The sequence below is a fragment of the Artemia sp. Qi Xiang Cuo genome, chromosome 21 (assembly GCF_049724085.1).
Source record: "Artemia sp. Qi Xiang Cuo chromosome 21, ASM4972408v1, whole genome shotgun sequence".
Taxonomy (NCBI): Eukaryota; Metazoa; Arthropoda; class Branchiopoda; order Anostraca; family Artemiidae; genus Artemia; species Artemia sp. Qi Xiang Cuo.
The window spans coordinates 24954114-24972587 of NC_142814.1; the positions used below are offsets into that span (position 1 = coordinate 24954114).

General features: G+C 37.5%; 1 protein-coding gene across 1 annotated transcript in view; it reads left to right on the top strand.

Annotated features, from left to right (window-relative positions):
• The window catches only part of pum (pumilio), a 116966-nt gene that overhangs the window by 36111 nt on the left and 62381 nt on the right, over nt 1-18474 (top strand). The window lies entirely within an intron of this gene.

The window sequence follows — 18474 nt, forward strand, 5'->3', positions numbered from 1 at the left end:
CAAACCATCAATAAAAATGAAATTGCTCGTGCAAAAGAAAAACTCCAAACACAAACTGGTTTTAAAGCAAACCATCAATAAAAATGAAATTGCTCGTGCAAAAGAAAAACTCCAAACACAAACTGGTTTTAAAGCAAACCATCAATAAAAATGAAACTGCAATATGTTGAAAAATTACGCGACATTGCGGTCTTTCTATATTTTTTTAGTTTGTTGTACGTTTATTTAAAATATGCGTGGTAATAATATAAAAGCAAAAACTCATCTAAATTTTCACTACTACTCTTTTATGTTACAGTTGAAGGTGGTCTCCCTGATAACGCTTGCTGTGTAATACTAGGTCGGTGTTTGCTATTCAAACAGAACCTGATCCAGAGGTGCCAGCTGGGTGGCTCCTCTTTTGATTGGGTGAATTTTAACTTTTCCAGTGCCCACTTACACCACGCGAATCACTGGCAAAAGCCCCATGTGCTTGCCGCCAAAATGTTTCAGAAACAGCTCACAGCCTCCTTGCTTGTGTTATGTATATACGGAGACACGTGATTAATTTAAAAAAAAAACAGTCAAGCATTTGTATAACTAAATGCATCAAATTAGCGATGACTAGTCAGCAAATGAAGCTATAATTTAGGATCTAAAATAAGAAAAAATTACTTATGCGTTTGTCTATTAATTGCAAAGCGGTCTTTGTAGCACATCCCGGTTCCCAACTGATGCCTAATACAGTTGATATTTATGCTCAAGATACTTGTCATTCAGTCTCTATCAGCACCAATGCATGAATTCAGGGTGGCGAATGTGCTCCATCGTCTCGCTTGCCTAACCAATTGGTGTCGTTATTTTTTACCAATGCATTTGTACTTTCTAGATTTTTAGAAACTGTACCAAATGTTCATGATTGGAACTAATGGTCACATGAAATTCTGATTCTTTTGGGGGGTAAACTTCAAGGCCCTACCCAGGATTTGTTTGGGGGGGGGGTGTTACTTAAAGATTTTTTTCGGGGGGAGGGCTTACACAAAAAAAAACTCAAAAACCGCATACAAAATTTTTTATATCCATTTTTTACGTTTTTACAAGTCAAACAAACATTTCGGACCCCCCCCCCCTCCCCTACATACGGCCTTGGTAAACTTAGCGTACTGTTACTTACCTTTCTCATCAAGTTCCTTATATCAGTGGGGTAACGTCTTACCTTAATTTTGAGTTTTTAATTTCTCTTTTATTGACTTTTGTTTTTGAAAATGCAATTCTTACTTCAACTTCAGTTGCAGAAAAAAGAAAGAAACCCGCTAAGCGTAGTTGTTTGGTGCTCTACTTTTGTAAAATTTTCAGTATCAGAGGATGTCTTTAAGTATCAAAACCAGTATTTTAACCCAGTAGTAATTTCTTAAATCTAATTTTGGAGAAAGATGTCTATTAGTTTGCTATTTTAAGCACTTTTATTTAACTTCGTCTGGTTTGGCAGAGCTTCAAATATCTTAATAAATATTTCACCCATTTCCATAGTCCGACCAAGCTGAAAATTTGTTGGATTTTCGATACCAATATGCGATAAAGTTTAGTGGGCTCCTTCAGTTATGTTCATATTGAAGGATATGGTGTCGGATTGTTATAAAATCGTATTTTTATATAATATGTCATGACCACCCCACGATTTTATTTTTAGTCGAAAAGAATGTCAGTTTTTTGGGATAGCAGGAATAGAAGATCTATTTACCTATTAATTAAAAAAAAAACTTTTACCACAAAATAAATTTTTCAAAGAAAAGTAAAGAAATCCATTAAACCAAAAATGAGCAAAAATAAAATCAAATAATCTACCAAGCGTGAAACAACCACAAATCAGCATCGATAAATAAATGAACCCCAGAACAAACAGAAACTACAATAAATAACCGAGTCAAACTCAAAACCAGCTAAAATTAACATGAGTAGGGCTCAGAACCCCTATGCCTTCCCAAGGGCAGAACATAATTTGTACTTTAATGACAAAAGTATAAATGTTTTTAATTTTATAACTCAGATAATACTAACATTTTGATTACTAAATATCAGTATATGTATATTAGACTGACAATACACCTTCATTTGTATTTTTTTCGGTAAAATGCAAATTACGTTCTGGTCTTGGGAAGTAATAGGAGTTTTGAGCCCTACTCATGTTAATTTCTGTTCGTTTTAGGTTTCATTTATTTATCGATGCTGATTTGTGGTAGTTTCACGCTTTGTAGATTATTTGATTTTATTTTTGCTCATTTTTGGTTTAATGGAGTTCTTACCTTTCTTTGAAAAACTTATTTTGTGGGAAAAGTTTTTTAAATTAATTTCTGTTCGTTTTATATTGACATAGTCTTTTCAGGGAAAAAGAAAATAATGCCTCAAATCTTTTCGTTGTTTTAAGACTTTATAGTTTGGCCTGCTATTTGTATGCTGGAGAAAAATTTTCAGCAATATTTAACAATATATACCCTTCTAAAAATCTGGACACAAATAGTAGTGTTTAATTTAGTTTCATACCTCCTCTAGTTGACCTGAAATAGAACACTTGATACTATTTGCCAAAAAAATCTGTTTACTTTCTTTGATTGCTTGGATACACTTACGCCATTTTGACTTGGTTAAATTTTAAGAGCAGAAGTAGCCCCGAAAGTTTGAACATAATTCCCTCAGTCTTTCTTGGGATACTGCTGAGATGCCTTATTGGGAATTAGCATTAACACAGTGCATTTTGATTATATCTTAAGTTAACATTTAGTTTTTAAACATAAAGGCAAATGGGAGGGTGGGCGTGGGAGGAGGATTAGTTTCCTTCCTATCACTTTCGACTATTAAAAAGGGCACTAGCCCTTTCAATTTTCAATCGAATGAGCTCTTTTGATTTTCTATGACAACGCTTTCTAAAAACGCCTTATATGCCCCCAAGGTATAAATTATAACCCTTGCCCTGAGGGCTTCGAGGGGTGTCGTCATCCTCAAAGACCTAATTTCCAGAACTTTCAACTACGTTAATCAAAACGGCTATGTCAAAATTTTGATTGAATGTGTTTGGGGAAATGGTGGGCGTTAGAGGGGCGTTAGTTGCTATCCAATCACTGTAATTTCGGGACCTTTCAGCTAGTTTGAACAAAATGGCTATCTCAAAATTTTGATTAGATGTGTTTGGATAAATGGTGGGCGTGGAAGGGGTGTTAGTTGCCTTCCAATTATTTTCGACTATTAAAAAGGGCATTAGCCATTTCAATTTCCTATCAGATGAGTCTTTTTAAAAGTTTCTGCGACAACGCTTTCTATAAAAACCCTGTATGCCCCCAGGGCATAACTTACAACCCTTGCTCTAGGGGCTGTGGGGGGGGGGGTCATCCTGAAAGACCTAATTTCCAGAACTTTCAACTACGTTGAACAAAATGGCTATCACAAAAGTTTGATTGGATGTGTTTGGGGAAAATGTGGGCGTGTGAGGTGGTTAGTTGCCCTCCAATCACTTTCGACTATTAAAAAGGGCACTAGCCCTTTGAATTTCTAGTTGAATGAGCCCTGTTTTGAAATTTCTACGACAACGCTTTCTATAAAAAACCTTATATGCCCCCAGGGCATAACTTACAGCCCTTGCCCTGGTGGCTATGGGGGAGTGTCCTCATCAAAAACATAATTTCTATCTGGAAATCAACCACGCTGAACAAAATGGCCATCTCAAAATTTTGATTGGATGTGTTTGGGGAAATGGTGGGCGTGGACGGGGTGTTAGTTGCCTTCCCATCACTTCCGACTATTAAAGGGCACAAGCCACTCCATTCTCCAATCGAATGAGCCCTTTTTGAAGTTTCTGACTCTATACGAAGTGCCCTGGTCTAAAGGGAAAAAATAATAATAATACATTGTGGCAACATCGTTTACTTAGGCAGCGCGAGTTTAATAACTATTGGGAGCTGGCCAGTTTAACAATCTGACCTCCTTTACTCCGAGTTAGATACCCTTCAATTTTACTTAGTTTGGAAAAACAAAAGTTTTGTGCAGAAATTGAGCTTTTGCGAGAATACAAGTCGTTGGCATATTCCATGATTGCCGCGTCTGATCCTTGATAGTTGAGGTTTATTCTGTGAGTTTTTTTTTTTTTTTTTTAGGAAGTTCGGAAACTTTGTATGCAATTTTCTTATTGAATTTTTTTTTTTTTTTAATTTAATCTCATTTCTGATATTGAAACCGCTGATCATGAAGAAATCAAACCAAGAAGTTCCATTAAGGCAGTACTATTGCTCCACTATACAAGTGTTGCCACAACCGTTGTTGCCCATGAGTCACAATTGTAGAGAAATGCATTTGACAGTGTCTGAAAGGGAACTAATTTGATGTTCCCGATTACTTTGAAATTTATCTACTTTATCTAAGTAAATCAAACTTCATTTCTTTTTACTTCATTTTCATGGTAATACTAGATACAAATAACAAAGTGTCAAAATCGAAAGTTTAGAAAAACGGAAAACAATGGAACTTGAGATCTAGAGAAGATTTTTGCAAAAGGGCTTCCTGGAATTCTAGGAGCAATGAATTATTTCTACTTTTGGCTGTCTAAGATATAATTCGATCTTCTAAAAGAACATGACATTCCACGATCCCTAGGGAGCAAGGCCTTATCCAGCGGGACGAGGAGGTTAGGGGTTTTACACCCCCCCCCCCCGAAATGTTTGTCCTGCTCGAAAAAATGTAACAAAAATGAATATAAACAAGTTTTTGATGCGTTTTTGAAAGTTTTTTCTTCTTATCCCATCTCCTCCCACGAAAAAAAAAAAATCCCTGGTTACTTTCGTGCTAAGAAGTATGTTTTATCATAGGCAGCGCACTAGCGCTACCTAAGTAAAGAACGATATGGTCACAATGTGTTTTTGGTTTCTCTTCCCGGGCACTTCGTATGGAAGGAGTCGTTGTAGAAACTTCGGAAAGGACTCATTCGATTGGAAATTGGAGTGGCTAGTGCCCTTTTTAATAGTTGAAAGTGATTGGAGGGCAACTAGCCCCCCCCCCCACGCCCATCCTTCCCCCCAACACATCCAATCAAAATTTGAGATAGCAATTTTGTTCAGCGTAGTTGATTTCCACATAGAAAATATGTTTTTGGGGAGGACACTCCCCCACAACCCTCAGGGCAAGGGTTTTAATTTATGCCCTGGGGGCATATAAGGTTTTTATAGAAAGCGTTGTCGTAGAAACTTCAAAACAGGCTCATTCGGTGGGAAATTCAAAGGGCTAGTACCCTTTTCAATAGTCGAAAGTGATTTGAGGGCAACAAGCCCCCCCCCCTCATTCCCCCAAACGCATCCAATCAAAATTTTGAGTTGGGCTCAAAACCCCTATGCCTTCCCAAGGCCAGAACATAATTTGCACTTTACTGAAAAAAAATATGAATGTTTTTACTTCTATAACTTTAATAAATCAAATAATATTAGGATTTTGATTACTAAATATCAGTAAATGTATACTATACTGACAATGCGCATTCATTTGTATTTTTTTCAGTAAAGTGCAAATTATGTTCTGGCCTTGGGAAGGCATAGGGGTTTGCCCAACTTATGTTAATTTCTGCTCGTTTTGAGTTTGACTCGGTTATTTATTGTATTTTCTGCTCGTTCTGGGTTTCATTTATTTATCGATGCTGATTTGTGGTAGTTTCACGCTTGGTAGATTATTTGATTTTAATTTTGCTCATTTTTGGTTTAATGGATTTCTTTCCTTTTCTTTGAAAAACTTATTTTGTGGAAATTTTTTTTTTTAATTAATTTAAGAGCTAGAACAGTTTTGTTTTTTGTTGTTTTCATATTTCTTAGTAGTGTAATGATAAGAATATTTTCATTTTATTTCTTCCTGGAACTCAACAGAAGTCTTCCAAACTCCAGCTGGGATTTTCTTCTCTGTTAGATAATCCCTGTATCGGGACAAAGGCTTGGATTTATCTCTTGCCGTTTCCGAACTACAGCCGAAATCGTAAAAATCCCACTCTATTAGAGATGCGTTAGTTGGATGCCCCCAACGCCTTATAACCGGCTTAGTTCCTGAGTGCCCACTCTGCACTGCGCCCCGTGTCACTGCGTCCACGACGGAGCGCCCACTGTACGGAGTGACCACCGCTCGGTGTGTCTATTCACGGAGCGTCCACAAAGTAGTAGTAAGTCAAAAAATACAAAAGGACTTCTGGATCGATTCAATGACCCCTGGAAAAAAAAAAAAAAAAAAAAAAAACACGGATCCGAGATCTTTCTTCTGGCAAAAAATAAAAAATTCCACATTTTTGCAGATAGGAGCTTGAAAAATCTACTGTAGGGTTTTCTGTTGCACTGAAACTGATGGTTTGATTTTCATTAAGATCGCAACTTTTGATAAGTTAGAATGAATTTGATGAAACTTATATATTTGAAATAAGCATACAAATCTGATTCTTTTGATGTATCTACTGGTATCAAAATTTTGTTTCTTGGGAGTTTTGGTTACTGTTGAGCCGGGTCGCTCCTTACTTCCAGTTCGTTATCATGAACTGTTTGATAGAGCATAAAAAGATACTTACCATCATTGATTAAATTCATAGGAGGATCAGCTAGGCCAGAATTGTTGGAACTAGCACATAACCTGACATTATTGGAGAATATTTTACGAACACTGGTTAGATGCGACTTTAATAAACCGGCGAACTGGGCGAATAATTCATGGGTTATATATGGATGGCCTTACGGCTTTAAACTAAGTCATTCATTTAAACTGATCTTTATAACCACAAATTAGCTGTTTATGGTCAACCAGAATCTAAATTCAGCACGGTGTTCCATAATTTCCCGAATTTCCTTTTTGCCGCTCCCGACAGAGATACCGCTGCTAAAAACAATTGCACCCCATTCCGTAAAACGCAAAAACTTAAGCCTCCAAAAATAAATAGAAAGTTTGTAGATAAGTAGATTTAATATTTGGAAGTAGAATAGTCCGAAAATAAGTGTTCTACTACCAAAATAAGTAGAAGTGGAAACGCTTAGACCTATGTCGAATCTTTGCTAAGTTCCCTTACCAAAGATTCGTAAAAAAAAATGTGGACGCTCCGTATAGTGGGTACTCAGTGCGGTGGGCACTCCGTCGTGGACGCAGTGACACGGGACGTTCCGGGGGTGGGCACTCATGAAGCATCCCCTTATAACCTGCTAGGAAATTTGCAAATCCCCCATGCAAACCCTGAAACATATCTTAATCCAAACTGAATTAAACTGGATTTCTCGTTTTGGCCTTGGAAGTTTGTTTCCGTAATGGGCATTCTCATTAATTTCCAATTAACAGTTTAGTTACTACTAAGTCCTTCCTGTTGTGCAATTTTAGGCAACGTATTTCCTACTTCCTTGTTGTTCCTCTGCGCTTTAATTTACTACAATACGGCAAGCACCAATTATCTATGGTTTGTGTAAAAACATACACACATGTGCTCTTATCTTTTTTATATATAGCTCGTTATTTTTTTTGGGAGGGGGCTCATTATTTCTTGGGGGTGGGGGGGGGGAGGCCCCTAGATTTATGGGAAAATTCTTTGAAATAGTATTTAAAATTATCGACTTTCATCATTTTTTGGCTAATATCTTGGAAACCTGAGGCATGAGGTGACTATGTGCCTTCATTTTAGTCAGTTTTGAGTTTTTTTCGATTGAATTGAGTCGGATCGAATTACTAAGCTTTTACTTCACTTGCTGTTACGTTTTATTGTGATGATTACAATCAGAAGGGATAATTACAATTTTTTTTAAATGGAGGCTAGTCAACTGGGAAGATGTTAGTAGCGTCTGAAACAAAATATCCTTCATGTCTTCATGAACATGGGTACTTGATTGATTTGTACCATAATCAATCAATGCTGATGTTGTTGTGGCTCAAGGTCAACGCCAAAAGAAATCAACGGTTTGATAAGTCCTCTGCTATTCCTTAAAGTTATGTTTTGTAAATTTTGTTCAGCTCTGCTAAAACGCAAGTCCCCTTCCCTCTTTTCTTCTTAATAAATAAAAAAACAAAATTTTTTTTAACTGAATGTAAGGAGGAACATTAAAACTTAAAACGAAAAGAAATTCTTCTGTATATGAAAGGGGCTGTCCCCTCCTCAACCCCTCGCTCTTTACACTTAAGTTTTTTATTGTATTAAAAAGTAGAGTTGTAAGAAAGGGTCAACCTATAGTGTAAAGAGCGAGGCGTTGAGGCTGGGACAGTCCCTTTTACATTCGGAATAATTTCTTTTCGTTTAAGTTTTAATGTCGCTCCTTACTTTCAGTTAAAAAAAAACTTTTTTTGTTTAATTTCTGAAAGTTTTTGAATTAATGCAGGTTTTGAATTTGGTTCACCATACATGAATAATTAAAACGAAATTTGCATATTAGTTTTTTTTTTTTTTTTTTTTTTTTTTTTTTTTTTTTTTTTTACTAATGATAACGTTTTCTAAACTAACTAATAATAATATTTTTATTTAATTTTCTTACAACAAAGGTTTTTCTCTGATAAGGACTCCTGGAAGCACAGAGGCTGTTTAATTAGAATAATAACCTCTTAAAAGTAAAAAAAAACAAAAACTTTAGCGTAAGAGCGAGCTATTGAGGGAATTAAGTCGTCCTCAAAGACAGTGATTAAATTTTCGACTATGCTTCACAAAATGGCTATCTCAAAATTTTGATCCGGTGACTTTGGGGAAAAAATGGGTGTGGGAGGGGGCCTAATTGCCCTCCAATTTTTGTCATTTAAAAAGGGCACTAGAACTTTTAATTTCCAATCGAATGAGTCATCTCTTGACGTTCTAAGACCACTGTTTCGATGTGATCACCCCTGGAAAAAAAAACAAATAAACACGCACGCATCTGTGATCTTTTTTCTGGCAAAAAATACAAAATTCCACATTTTTGCAGATACGAGCTGTAAACCTCTACAGCAGGGTTATCTGATACGCTGAATCTGATGGTGTGTTTTTCATTAAGACTCTATTACTTTTAGGGGTTGTTTCCCCCTTTTTTCAAAAATAAGGCAAATTTTCTCAGGCTCATAACTTTTGATGGGTAAGATTGAACTTGACGAAACTTGTATATTTGAAATCAGCATAAAAATACAATTCTTTTTATGTATCTTTTGGTGCCAAAATTTTTAGAGTTTTTTAGAGTTTCGGTTACTATTGAGCCGGGTCGCTCCTTACTTACGTTCCATACTTGTTTGATATTGCACTTTGATATTCCAAAAATGAACTGCCATTCACATGGGATATGCTTCGATTTAAGTTCATTTTTATTTTCTTCTGCGTATGGCAAACAAGAAAAAAAAATGAATAATAAAAATTAAATAGTCGCGAAACCAAGAGTATTATCAGCCAGTAGACAGAAAAAAAGCGAAAATGACAAAAGGATATATATCGGCAAGGACCTCCGCCAAGCCGTCTTCAGTCAAGGCTCAAAAAAAAAGAGAAAAACTAACCTTTTGAAATAAATTCGAACAGAGTAGAAGAAACACTGAATCAAACAAACAAACAAAAAAACAAAGCCAGAATAGATGAAAGACCATTCACCGATTAGATTGGGCAAGAATTCTGCTGAGTGATAGACTTAGCTGGCCTATTAACCCGATTTTCATTAAATGTGTTGTCAGATGATCTTGATTTAAGCTGAGAAGAAATGTTATTTGAATCTTTTAATATGAAGCTATTGTAAATTGGGTTACTAGGAATATCTCCAAAGCGCGGCCTGCACTTTTTTTTTTTTTTTTTTTTTTTTTTTTTTTTTTGGTTGGTTGGTTGGTTGGTTGGTCTTAGACCAGGGGATTTTGTATCGAAGGAGCTGTCGTAGAAACTTCGAAAAGGGCTCATTCGATTGGAATTTGGAATGGCTTGTGCCCTTTTTAATAGTCGAAAGTGACTGAAGGGCAACTAACCCCCTCTCTTACGCCCAGTATTTTCCCGAACACATTCAATCAAAATTTTGAGATAGCCATTTTGTTCAGAGTAGTTCAAAGGTCCAGAAATTATGTTTTTGAGGATGACAAACCCCCCACAGCCCCCAGGGCGAAGGTTGTAAGCTATACCCTGGGGGCATATAAGGTTTTTATAGAATGCGTCTTCGTAGAAACTTCAAAAAGGGCCCATTAAATTGGGAATTGAGAGGGCTTGTTTCCTTGTTAATAATCAAAAGCGATTGAACGGCGAATGCCCCCCCCTCCACGACCATCATTTCTCAAAACACTTTCTCTGCGATTTTGTTTTATCGAAACACTTCCGATCTGCATCTTGATAGCCATTTTGTTGAACGTAGTTGAAGGGTCTGGAAATTATGTTTTTGGATATGAGAACCCCCCCCTCTCCCACACACAGTCCTGTAACTTATACCCTGGGGGCATATAAGGTTTTTATAGAATGCGTTGTCGTAGAAAATTCAAAAAAAGCTCATTCAATTGGGAATTGACATGGCTAGTGCCCTTATTAATAGTCAAAAGCGATCGGAGTGCGAATGCCCCCCCCCCCCACGCCTATCATTTCCCCAAACACTTCCGATCAACATTTCGATATAGCGATTTTGTTGAACGTTGTTGAAGGGTCCGGAAATTGTTTTTGAGTATGACACCCCCCCCCCCCCACACACACAGCCATCAGGGCTGATATTGTAAGTTATGCCCCAGGGTCATATAATATTTTCAAGAAAGCGTTGTCGTAAAAACTTCAAAAAGTGGTAATTGGATTGGAAATTGAGAGGGCGATTGTCCTTCTTAATTGTCGAAAGTGATCGAAGGGAGAATCATTCCCGCCCAATGCCCATCATTTCCCCAAACATTTTCCGATGAACATTTTGATATGGAAGTTTTGTTCAACATTGTTGAAAGGTCTGGAAATTATGTCTTTGAGGTGCCAACCCTCCCCCCATAGCGCTCAGGACAAAGCTCCTAAGTTGTGCCCTTAAGGGCATGTAAGGTTTTTATAGAAAGTTTTGTCGTAGAAGTTTCAAAAGGGTTCATTGGATTGGAAATTGAGAGTAGTGCCTTTTTTATTAGTTGAAAATGATCAAAGGGCAAATGTCCCCCCCCCATGCCCGTCATTTCCCCAAACACTTACAATCAAAATTTTGAGATAGCCATTTTGTTCAGCGTATTAGAAAGGTCTGGAAATTATGTTTTGAGGATAAAAATCCCCCCAGGCCTCAGGGCAAAGGCTGTAAGTTATGCCCTGGGAACATGTAAGGTTTTTATAGAAATCATGGTCACATAAACTTTAGAGGGGGCTCATTGGATGGATAATCAGGCGCTATAGAGCTCTTTTTAAGAGTCAAAGTGATCGGAGGGCAGCTATCCCCCTCCCAACACACGTCGTATTGTTCCGAAATGCATCTAATAGAAATTTTGAGATAGCTATTCTATTCAAAATTTTCTAAATATCATATAACAAGGCTTTTGAGGTTGAAACAAACCCCCTGAGATTAGGGACAAGGGCTTTGAGTTATGCCCAGGGGTTATCTAAGGTTTTTTCATAGGCAGCGCAATAGCGCTGCCTAAGTAAAGAACGATGTTTATTTTTTGTTTGTTTTTTTTTAGGTCAGGGCACTTCGTATCGAAGGAGTTGTCGTAGAAACTTCGAAAAAGGGCTCATTCGATTGGAAAGTGGAGTGGCTTGTGCCCTTTTTAGTAGTCGAAAGTGATTGGAAGGCTTTAAACACTCCTTTCCACACCCACCATTACCCCAAACACATCCAATCAAAATTTTGAGATAGCCATTTTGTTCAGCGTAGTTGATTTCCAGATAGAAATTATGTTTTTGAGGAGAACACTCCCCCACACACCTCAGGGCAAGGGTTGTATGATCTGCCCTGGGGGCACATAAGGTTTTTATAGAAAGTTTTGTCGTAGAAACTTCAAAAAGGGCTCATTCGATTGGAAATTCAAAGGTTTAGTGCCTTTTTTAATAGTCGAAAGTGATTGGAGGGCAACTAACCCCCTCTCACGCCCACCTTTTCCCCAAACATATTCAATCAAAATTTCGAGGTATCCATTTTGTTAAACGTAGTTGAAAGTTCTGAAAATTAAGTCTTTGAGGGTTAACCCCCCCCCCCCCCACAGCCATCAGGGCAAGGGTTATAAGTTATGCCTTGGGGGCATATAAGGTTTTCTATAGAAAGCGTTGTCGTAGAAACTTCAAAAAGGGCTTATTCGATTGGAAATTGAAAGGGTTAGTGCCCTTTTTAATAGTCGAAAGTAATTGGAGGGCAACTAACCCCCCTCTCACGCCCGGCATTTCCCAAAACACAAACAATCAAAATTTTGAGATACCCATTCTTTTTCAACTTAGTTGAAAGATCTGGAAATTAGGTCTTTGAGGATGACACCCCCCTTCCCACAGCCCTTAGGGCAAGGGTTATAAGTTATGCCTTGGGGGGCATATGAGGTTTTTATAGAAGGAGTTGTAGAAACTTAAAAAAGGGCTCATTCGATTGGAAATTGAAAGGGCTAGTGCCCTGTTTAATAGTCGAAAGTGATTGAAGAGCAACTAACCCCCCTCTCGCGCCCACCATTTCCCCAAACACATTCAATCAAAGTTTTGAGATAGCCATTTAGTTCAACGTTGTTGAAAATTCTGGAGATTATGTATTTGAGGATGACAAACCCCCGAGAGTCCTCAGGGCAAAGGTTGTAAATTTTGCCCTAAGGGCATATAAGGTTTTTATAGATAGCGTTGTCGTAGAAACTTCAAAAGGGGCTCATTCAATTGGAAATTGAGAGGGCTAGTGCTCTATTTAATAGTCGAAAGTGATTGGAGGGTAACTAACCCCCCTCTCACGCCCACCATTTCCACAAGCACATCCAATAAGAATTTTGAGATAGAAAGTTTGTTCAACATAGTTTAAAGTTCTGGAAATTAGGTCTTTGAGGATGACAAACCCCCTAGAGCTCTCAGGGCTAAGGTTGTAAGCTATACCCTGGGGGCAAATAAGGTTTTTATTGAAAGCTTTGTCGTAAAACTTTAAAAACGGCTCATTCGATTGGAAATTCAATAGTCGAAAGTGATTGGAGGACAACTAACCCCCCTCTCCCGCCCACCATTTCCCCAAACACATCCAATCAAAATTTTGAGATAGCCATTTTTTCAACGTAGTTGAAAGTTTTGGAAATTAGGTCTTTGAAGATTAAAATCCCCCCCCCCTTCCACAGCCCTCAGGGTAAGGGGGTTGTAAGTTATTGGCCTGGGGGCATATATGGTTTTTATAGAAAGCGTTGTTGTAGAAACTTCAAAAAGGGCTCATTCGATTGGAAATTGAAAGGGATAGTAGGGGAGACTGGGGTAATGGCGTTCACCTAAGGTTAATTGAGAATAAAAAATAAAAGAAAAATAAATTTCAAACCTAATCACGTTAAATCGCTAACATAGTATATTTTACCTATTGCATACTTGGATTGAGACTTAATCAAGATTACATATAGGCATTAAGCATTGTTTTGCCAAACCTGCTTTGACCGGTATTACCCCCTATCCTAGGGGTAATGGCAGTCGGTAAGGTCATGTTCTACTGAAGGGTTGTAAATAAAAAAATATGGGAAATTTCAATGACATAAACACGTTAAATTGAAATCATCATATTTATATTGTTACATAATTCCGTATTTAGGAAATTACAAAAATGTAATTGAAAGTATGGACATAATTAGAAATCAATTATTTGAAAAAAAAAACTTTTCCATACTAAAAAACGGCTTAAAAAATTCTAGCGGCAAAAAAAAATATTCATATAACTTATGAGCTTGCAGAACTTTAAGTCAATTTTACTTTCTTGAGCACATGTCACATAAATACCCCTCAGGAGTGTCCCATCCGGAACATTCTTGATGTGCCCATAATGCACAAGAAGTGCACCGAAACCACATTTCTCTATCTTTCCCGGTGTCTTCGCAATAGAAACATGTTTCTTTGCCGATCTCTGTCAAACATAGCTCACTTTCTGATTCGTCTTCACAAATGTTTTCCTCATCAATTGAAGTGCCGGAGTCGGATTCAAAAAGTTTCCTGATCATTTTCTTTTGCTCCACTTGTTGTGTTTTTCTTTCAGGAACAGAAGGCTTTTTCTTTTCTCCATTAAATTCTTTTTTTACTCGCTTAGTTCTTTGGTTCTTTTCTTCTTTCCTTTTTAGTTTTTCCTTGATCTTGGTTTCTTTTTCTTCCTTTTTCTTCTTGAAGCAGGATTTTCATCGGTGTTGAAGTCAAGATCTGAGAATGTTGCTTTTGTCTCGCTCCTTTTCTTGGCGCATCAGCGCCATTATTGCATCCAGGTAGAGGAGAAATCTCTTGTATAGACACGTTAATTTGTGTGTTAGGCTTAATATTAACTTTATCAAGTAGGACAGAGGATTCTAAGTTTTTTTCAGTCGTGACTTCGTATCGGCCTACTTCTACGATGTCTTCATTTGTTCATTTGCAGTAGCTTTTAAAGAAACGTCCACACAAACAGGCGTTAAGTCTTGATTCTACTGGAGGATGTCCTCTACCAAAAAATCCTCATCTGTGAAAACTCCTGGATTAAGAGGATGGATCCTTGTGTTTTTGATCCCACTTGATGCCTTTGCAATCGTAGCAACTGGTGAATACGCCTTATTTAATATATCTGCTACATCATAAGGGGTTATTTTTACTAAATTCCTGGATTTCATGAACAAATCACATTCCCTTTTGTAAGCAGCCTTCAAAGGGGAGTAAAATACTACATCCAGAGGCTGAAGCCTATGTGATGTATGGGGCGGTAGTGACATCATAACAATCCCTTTCTCCCTACAAATATCATATGCTTCAGATGAACAATGAGTGGAATGGTTGTCTAGAATAAGAAGCATTTTGTTGTCATTACAAGCATGAGTAAGCTGAGGAAAGTGTTTTGATCAAAAAAAGAACAGTTTTCCATTGATCCAGCCTGTTTTAGAGCATGAGTAAACTGATTCGGGAGTTCCATTGTTTTCTACGAGTGAGAACATGCGAGCTCAAGGAAATATGAAACTTGGTGGTGCATAAAACCCTCCCAAACTCATTGCAAACCCAACTGTAATGTTTTTCCTCCTTTCCCAACTTGTTATAGAACCCACACGCTTTTGGCCCCGTTCTGCTAGTATTAGACCAGGGTCCTGCTCAGTGGTAATCCCTGTTTCATCTACGTTCCAATAATTGGGATCTTTAAACTTGTATTTATCCATAGCCTGTTCTAAATTTTGGAAAAAACGATTTACTTCGTCTTTGGTAAACCCAATGGCTCTTCCGATGCTTGTGGCTTCAGGTATGCACACACTAATTTTGTTTCTGTCTATGAATCCGTACATCCAATCCAAGCCAGCCATTTTTGTTTATTTACCAAATCTATGGCTTAATAGGTTTCATTCTGCATATTCAAATGCAATTTTTCTTAATTTCAGTGCAGTGATGCCGTAGAAAATCTTTAATAAAGTTTTTACATGGTCAGCTAGAGCTGCTTCGTGAACAGGAGGGAAGACACACTTCCTGCCTAAGCTTGGATCAGAATCAATCCCACTCTTCATTCGTTCTTGCAACGTGCTGAATGGTATTTTGAATTGATCAGCAGCCTTTCGAATTGGGTTTTCGAATTAATCCTCTAGAAATGGCTGTCTTTGCTTTCTTTAAGTCCTCTGCAGTCCATGCAGCTTTATCTGTTTTCCTTATGTATTTTCTGGGCATCTGAAACAGAAAAAAAAAATGAGTTCTAAGGAGTAATGCCGGTCATGACTGCCATTACCCATAGCGCGGTGACCACCATTACCCCAACCGCATGGTTATTATTTAACGACTAAAAATCAGAATATCAGTGCTTAAACCTTAATAAAATGCTACATGATACAACAGTATGACTTACCTTGTTATTGCGAGTCTCGTTCCGTGAAATGTAAACAGAAAGAGCTGATAGTGGATTAAACTATTGTCTGTCTTATAAGGTGAAACGTCAAAACAGTCTTTCTTACACAACAGACAAACTAAGGCTGGCAAAATGCCGATCACTCTAGTAGTATTTCCATAAACTGTCTCGAGATGGCAGCACCCATCGATGTGAATATGCGTTATCCACTTTACGAGAAATCATAGTGACCGCCATTACCCGCTGACCGCTATTACCCCAGTCTCCCCTACCCTTTTTAATAGTCAAAATGATTGAAGGGCAACTAACCCCTCTCTCACACCCACCATTTCCCCAGAAACATTCAATCAAAATTTTGAGAAGGCCATTTTGTTTAACGTAGTTTCACGTTCTGTAAATTAGGTCTTTGAAGATGACCCCCCCCCCCCACACCCACACACCCCTCGGGGCAAGGGTTGTAAGTTATGCCCTGGGGGCATATAAGGTTTTTATTATTGGGGATTGAAAGGGATAGTGCCCTTATTAATAGTCAAAAGTGATCGGAGGGCGAATGCCCCCTCCCCACCTCCATACCCATCATTTCCCCAAACACTTCCGATCAACATTACGCTTCAGCAAGTCTGTTTGATATAGTTGAAGGGTCTTGAAATTACGGTTTTGAGTATGACAACCCTCTACACCCATCGGAGCTAAGGCTGTGAGTTGTACTCTGGGGGCATATAATATCTTATAGATAGTGTTTTCATAAAAACTTCAACAATGGCCGTTTTGATGAAATTGAGAGGGCTATTGCCATTTTTAATAACCGAAAGTAATCAGAGGGAGAATCGCTTCCCCCCCTCCAACGCCCATCATTTCCCAAACATTTCCGATCAACATTTTGATATGACCATTTTGTTCAACGTAGTTGAAAAGTCCGGAAATTATGCCTTTGAGGATGACAACCCCCCCCCCCCCCCATAGCTCTCAGGACAAGGGTAGTAAGTTATGCTCTTTTGGCATTTAACATTTTTATAGAAATTTTTGTCGTAGAAGCTTCAAAAAGGGCTCATTCGATCGGAAATAGAGAAAACTAGTGCCTGTTTTATTAGTCGAAAGTGATCAGAGGACAAACGTCTCCCTCCAAGCCTATCATTTCCTCAAACACTTCCAATCAAAATTTTGATATAGGGATTTTGTTAAGCCTATCAGAAAGGTCTGGAAATTATGTCTTTAATGGTAACAAATCCCCCCTCCCCCAGTCCTCAGGGCAAGGGTTGTAAGTTTCGCCCTGGGGTATATAGGGTTTTTATAGAAAGTGTGGTCATATAAACTTCAAATAGGGCTCATTGGACTGGTAATAAGACGCTCTAGTGCCCTTTTCAAGAGTCAAAGTTATCAAAGGGCAGCTACCCTCTCCCCCCTACGCACACGTTATATTGTCCCGAAATCCGTCTAATAGAAATTTTGAGATAGCCATTCTATTCAAAATAGTCTAAATTTCATATAACAAGGCTTTTGGGGTTGAAACAAACCCCAGAGATTAGGGGGCAAGGGTTGTAAGTTATGCCTAGGAGGTACTAAATGTTTTTATGGAAGGGATGGTTGTTTAACTTTAGAAGAGGCTCAGTCTTTCTCCCTGATAAAGACTATGTCAAACAGAAATTGATTAAAACAACTTCTTGCACAAAATGAGTTTTTCAAAAAAAAGTAAAGGATTCCATTAAACCCAAAATGAGCAAAAATTAGAATTAAACAATCTATCAATCATACAACTACCACGAATCAGTATCAATAAGTAAATGAAACACCAGAATATAATTTGTACTTTACTGAAAAAAAAAATATTTTAAATGTTTTCACTTTTATAAATTTAAGAAATCAAAAATCAATTAAGATTTTAGGGAATAAATATCAGCATATACGTATATTAAACTGACAATGCGCATTTTTTTCAGTAAATTCATTTGAATTTTTTCAGATAAATACAAATTATATTCTGGCTTTTAGAAAGCATGGGGTTTAGAATGTTGCTCTAAAAATTTTCCAAGTTTGTCGCTGAGGTTCCGGATATATGGTTGAGTGGTGGTCGACTAAAGAGATTACCACCCCTCTTTTCACAGAAGGATAGTGGGTTGTCTAGAAATGCAGATAACAAATATTGTGCGTGGGTTTCCTATAGACTGAAAATTCAAGATTATGAGTATTTTTTAGAATTTAAACATCAAAGAAAGGAAGCTTCCCTGAATCTTCCAGCTCTAGTGTAAATTGAAGATTTGAACCAAATGTTTTCAAAGGCACCAAAAAATCGTTTTCCTCAACTCACCGACTTTTTTCATGTGTGCATTTTTAGTTTATATCACTTTTATATCTTATATTATGTAAAGCCCTATTCTTTTTGTTCCCCTTGTTTTCACTTGTATCCATAGATTCTCGAACAAATATTATTTTCTACTTTTTGTCCATCTGACATTTTTTTTTTTTTTTTTTTTTTTTTTTTTTTTTTTTTATGAAGTTTTTCCTTGCTTGCAAGAAAGTGTTAGGCATGGGCTGTTTTGTGGATGAATGTGCCATTGTCTTTAAAAGCAATGGGGTGCTGACCAAGCTCGCTTTTACTATTAGC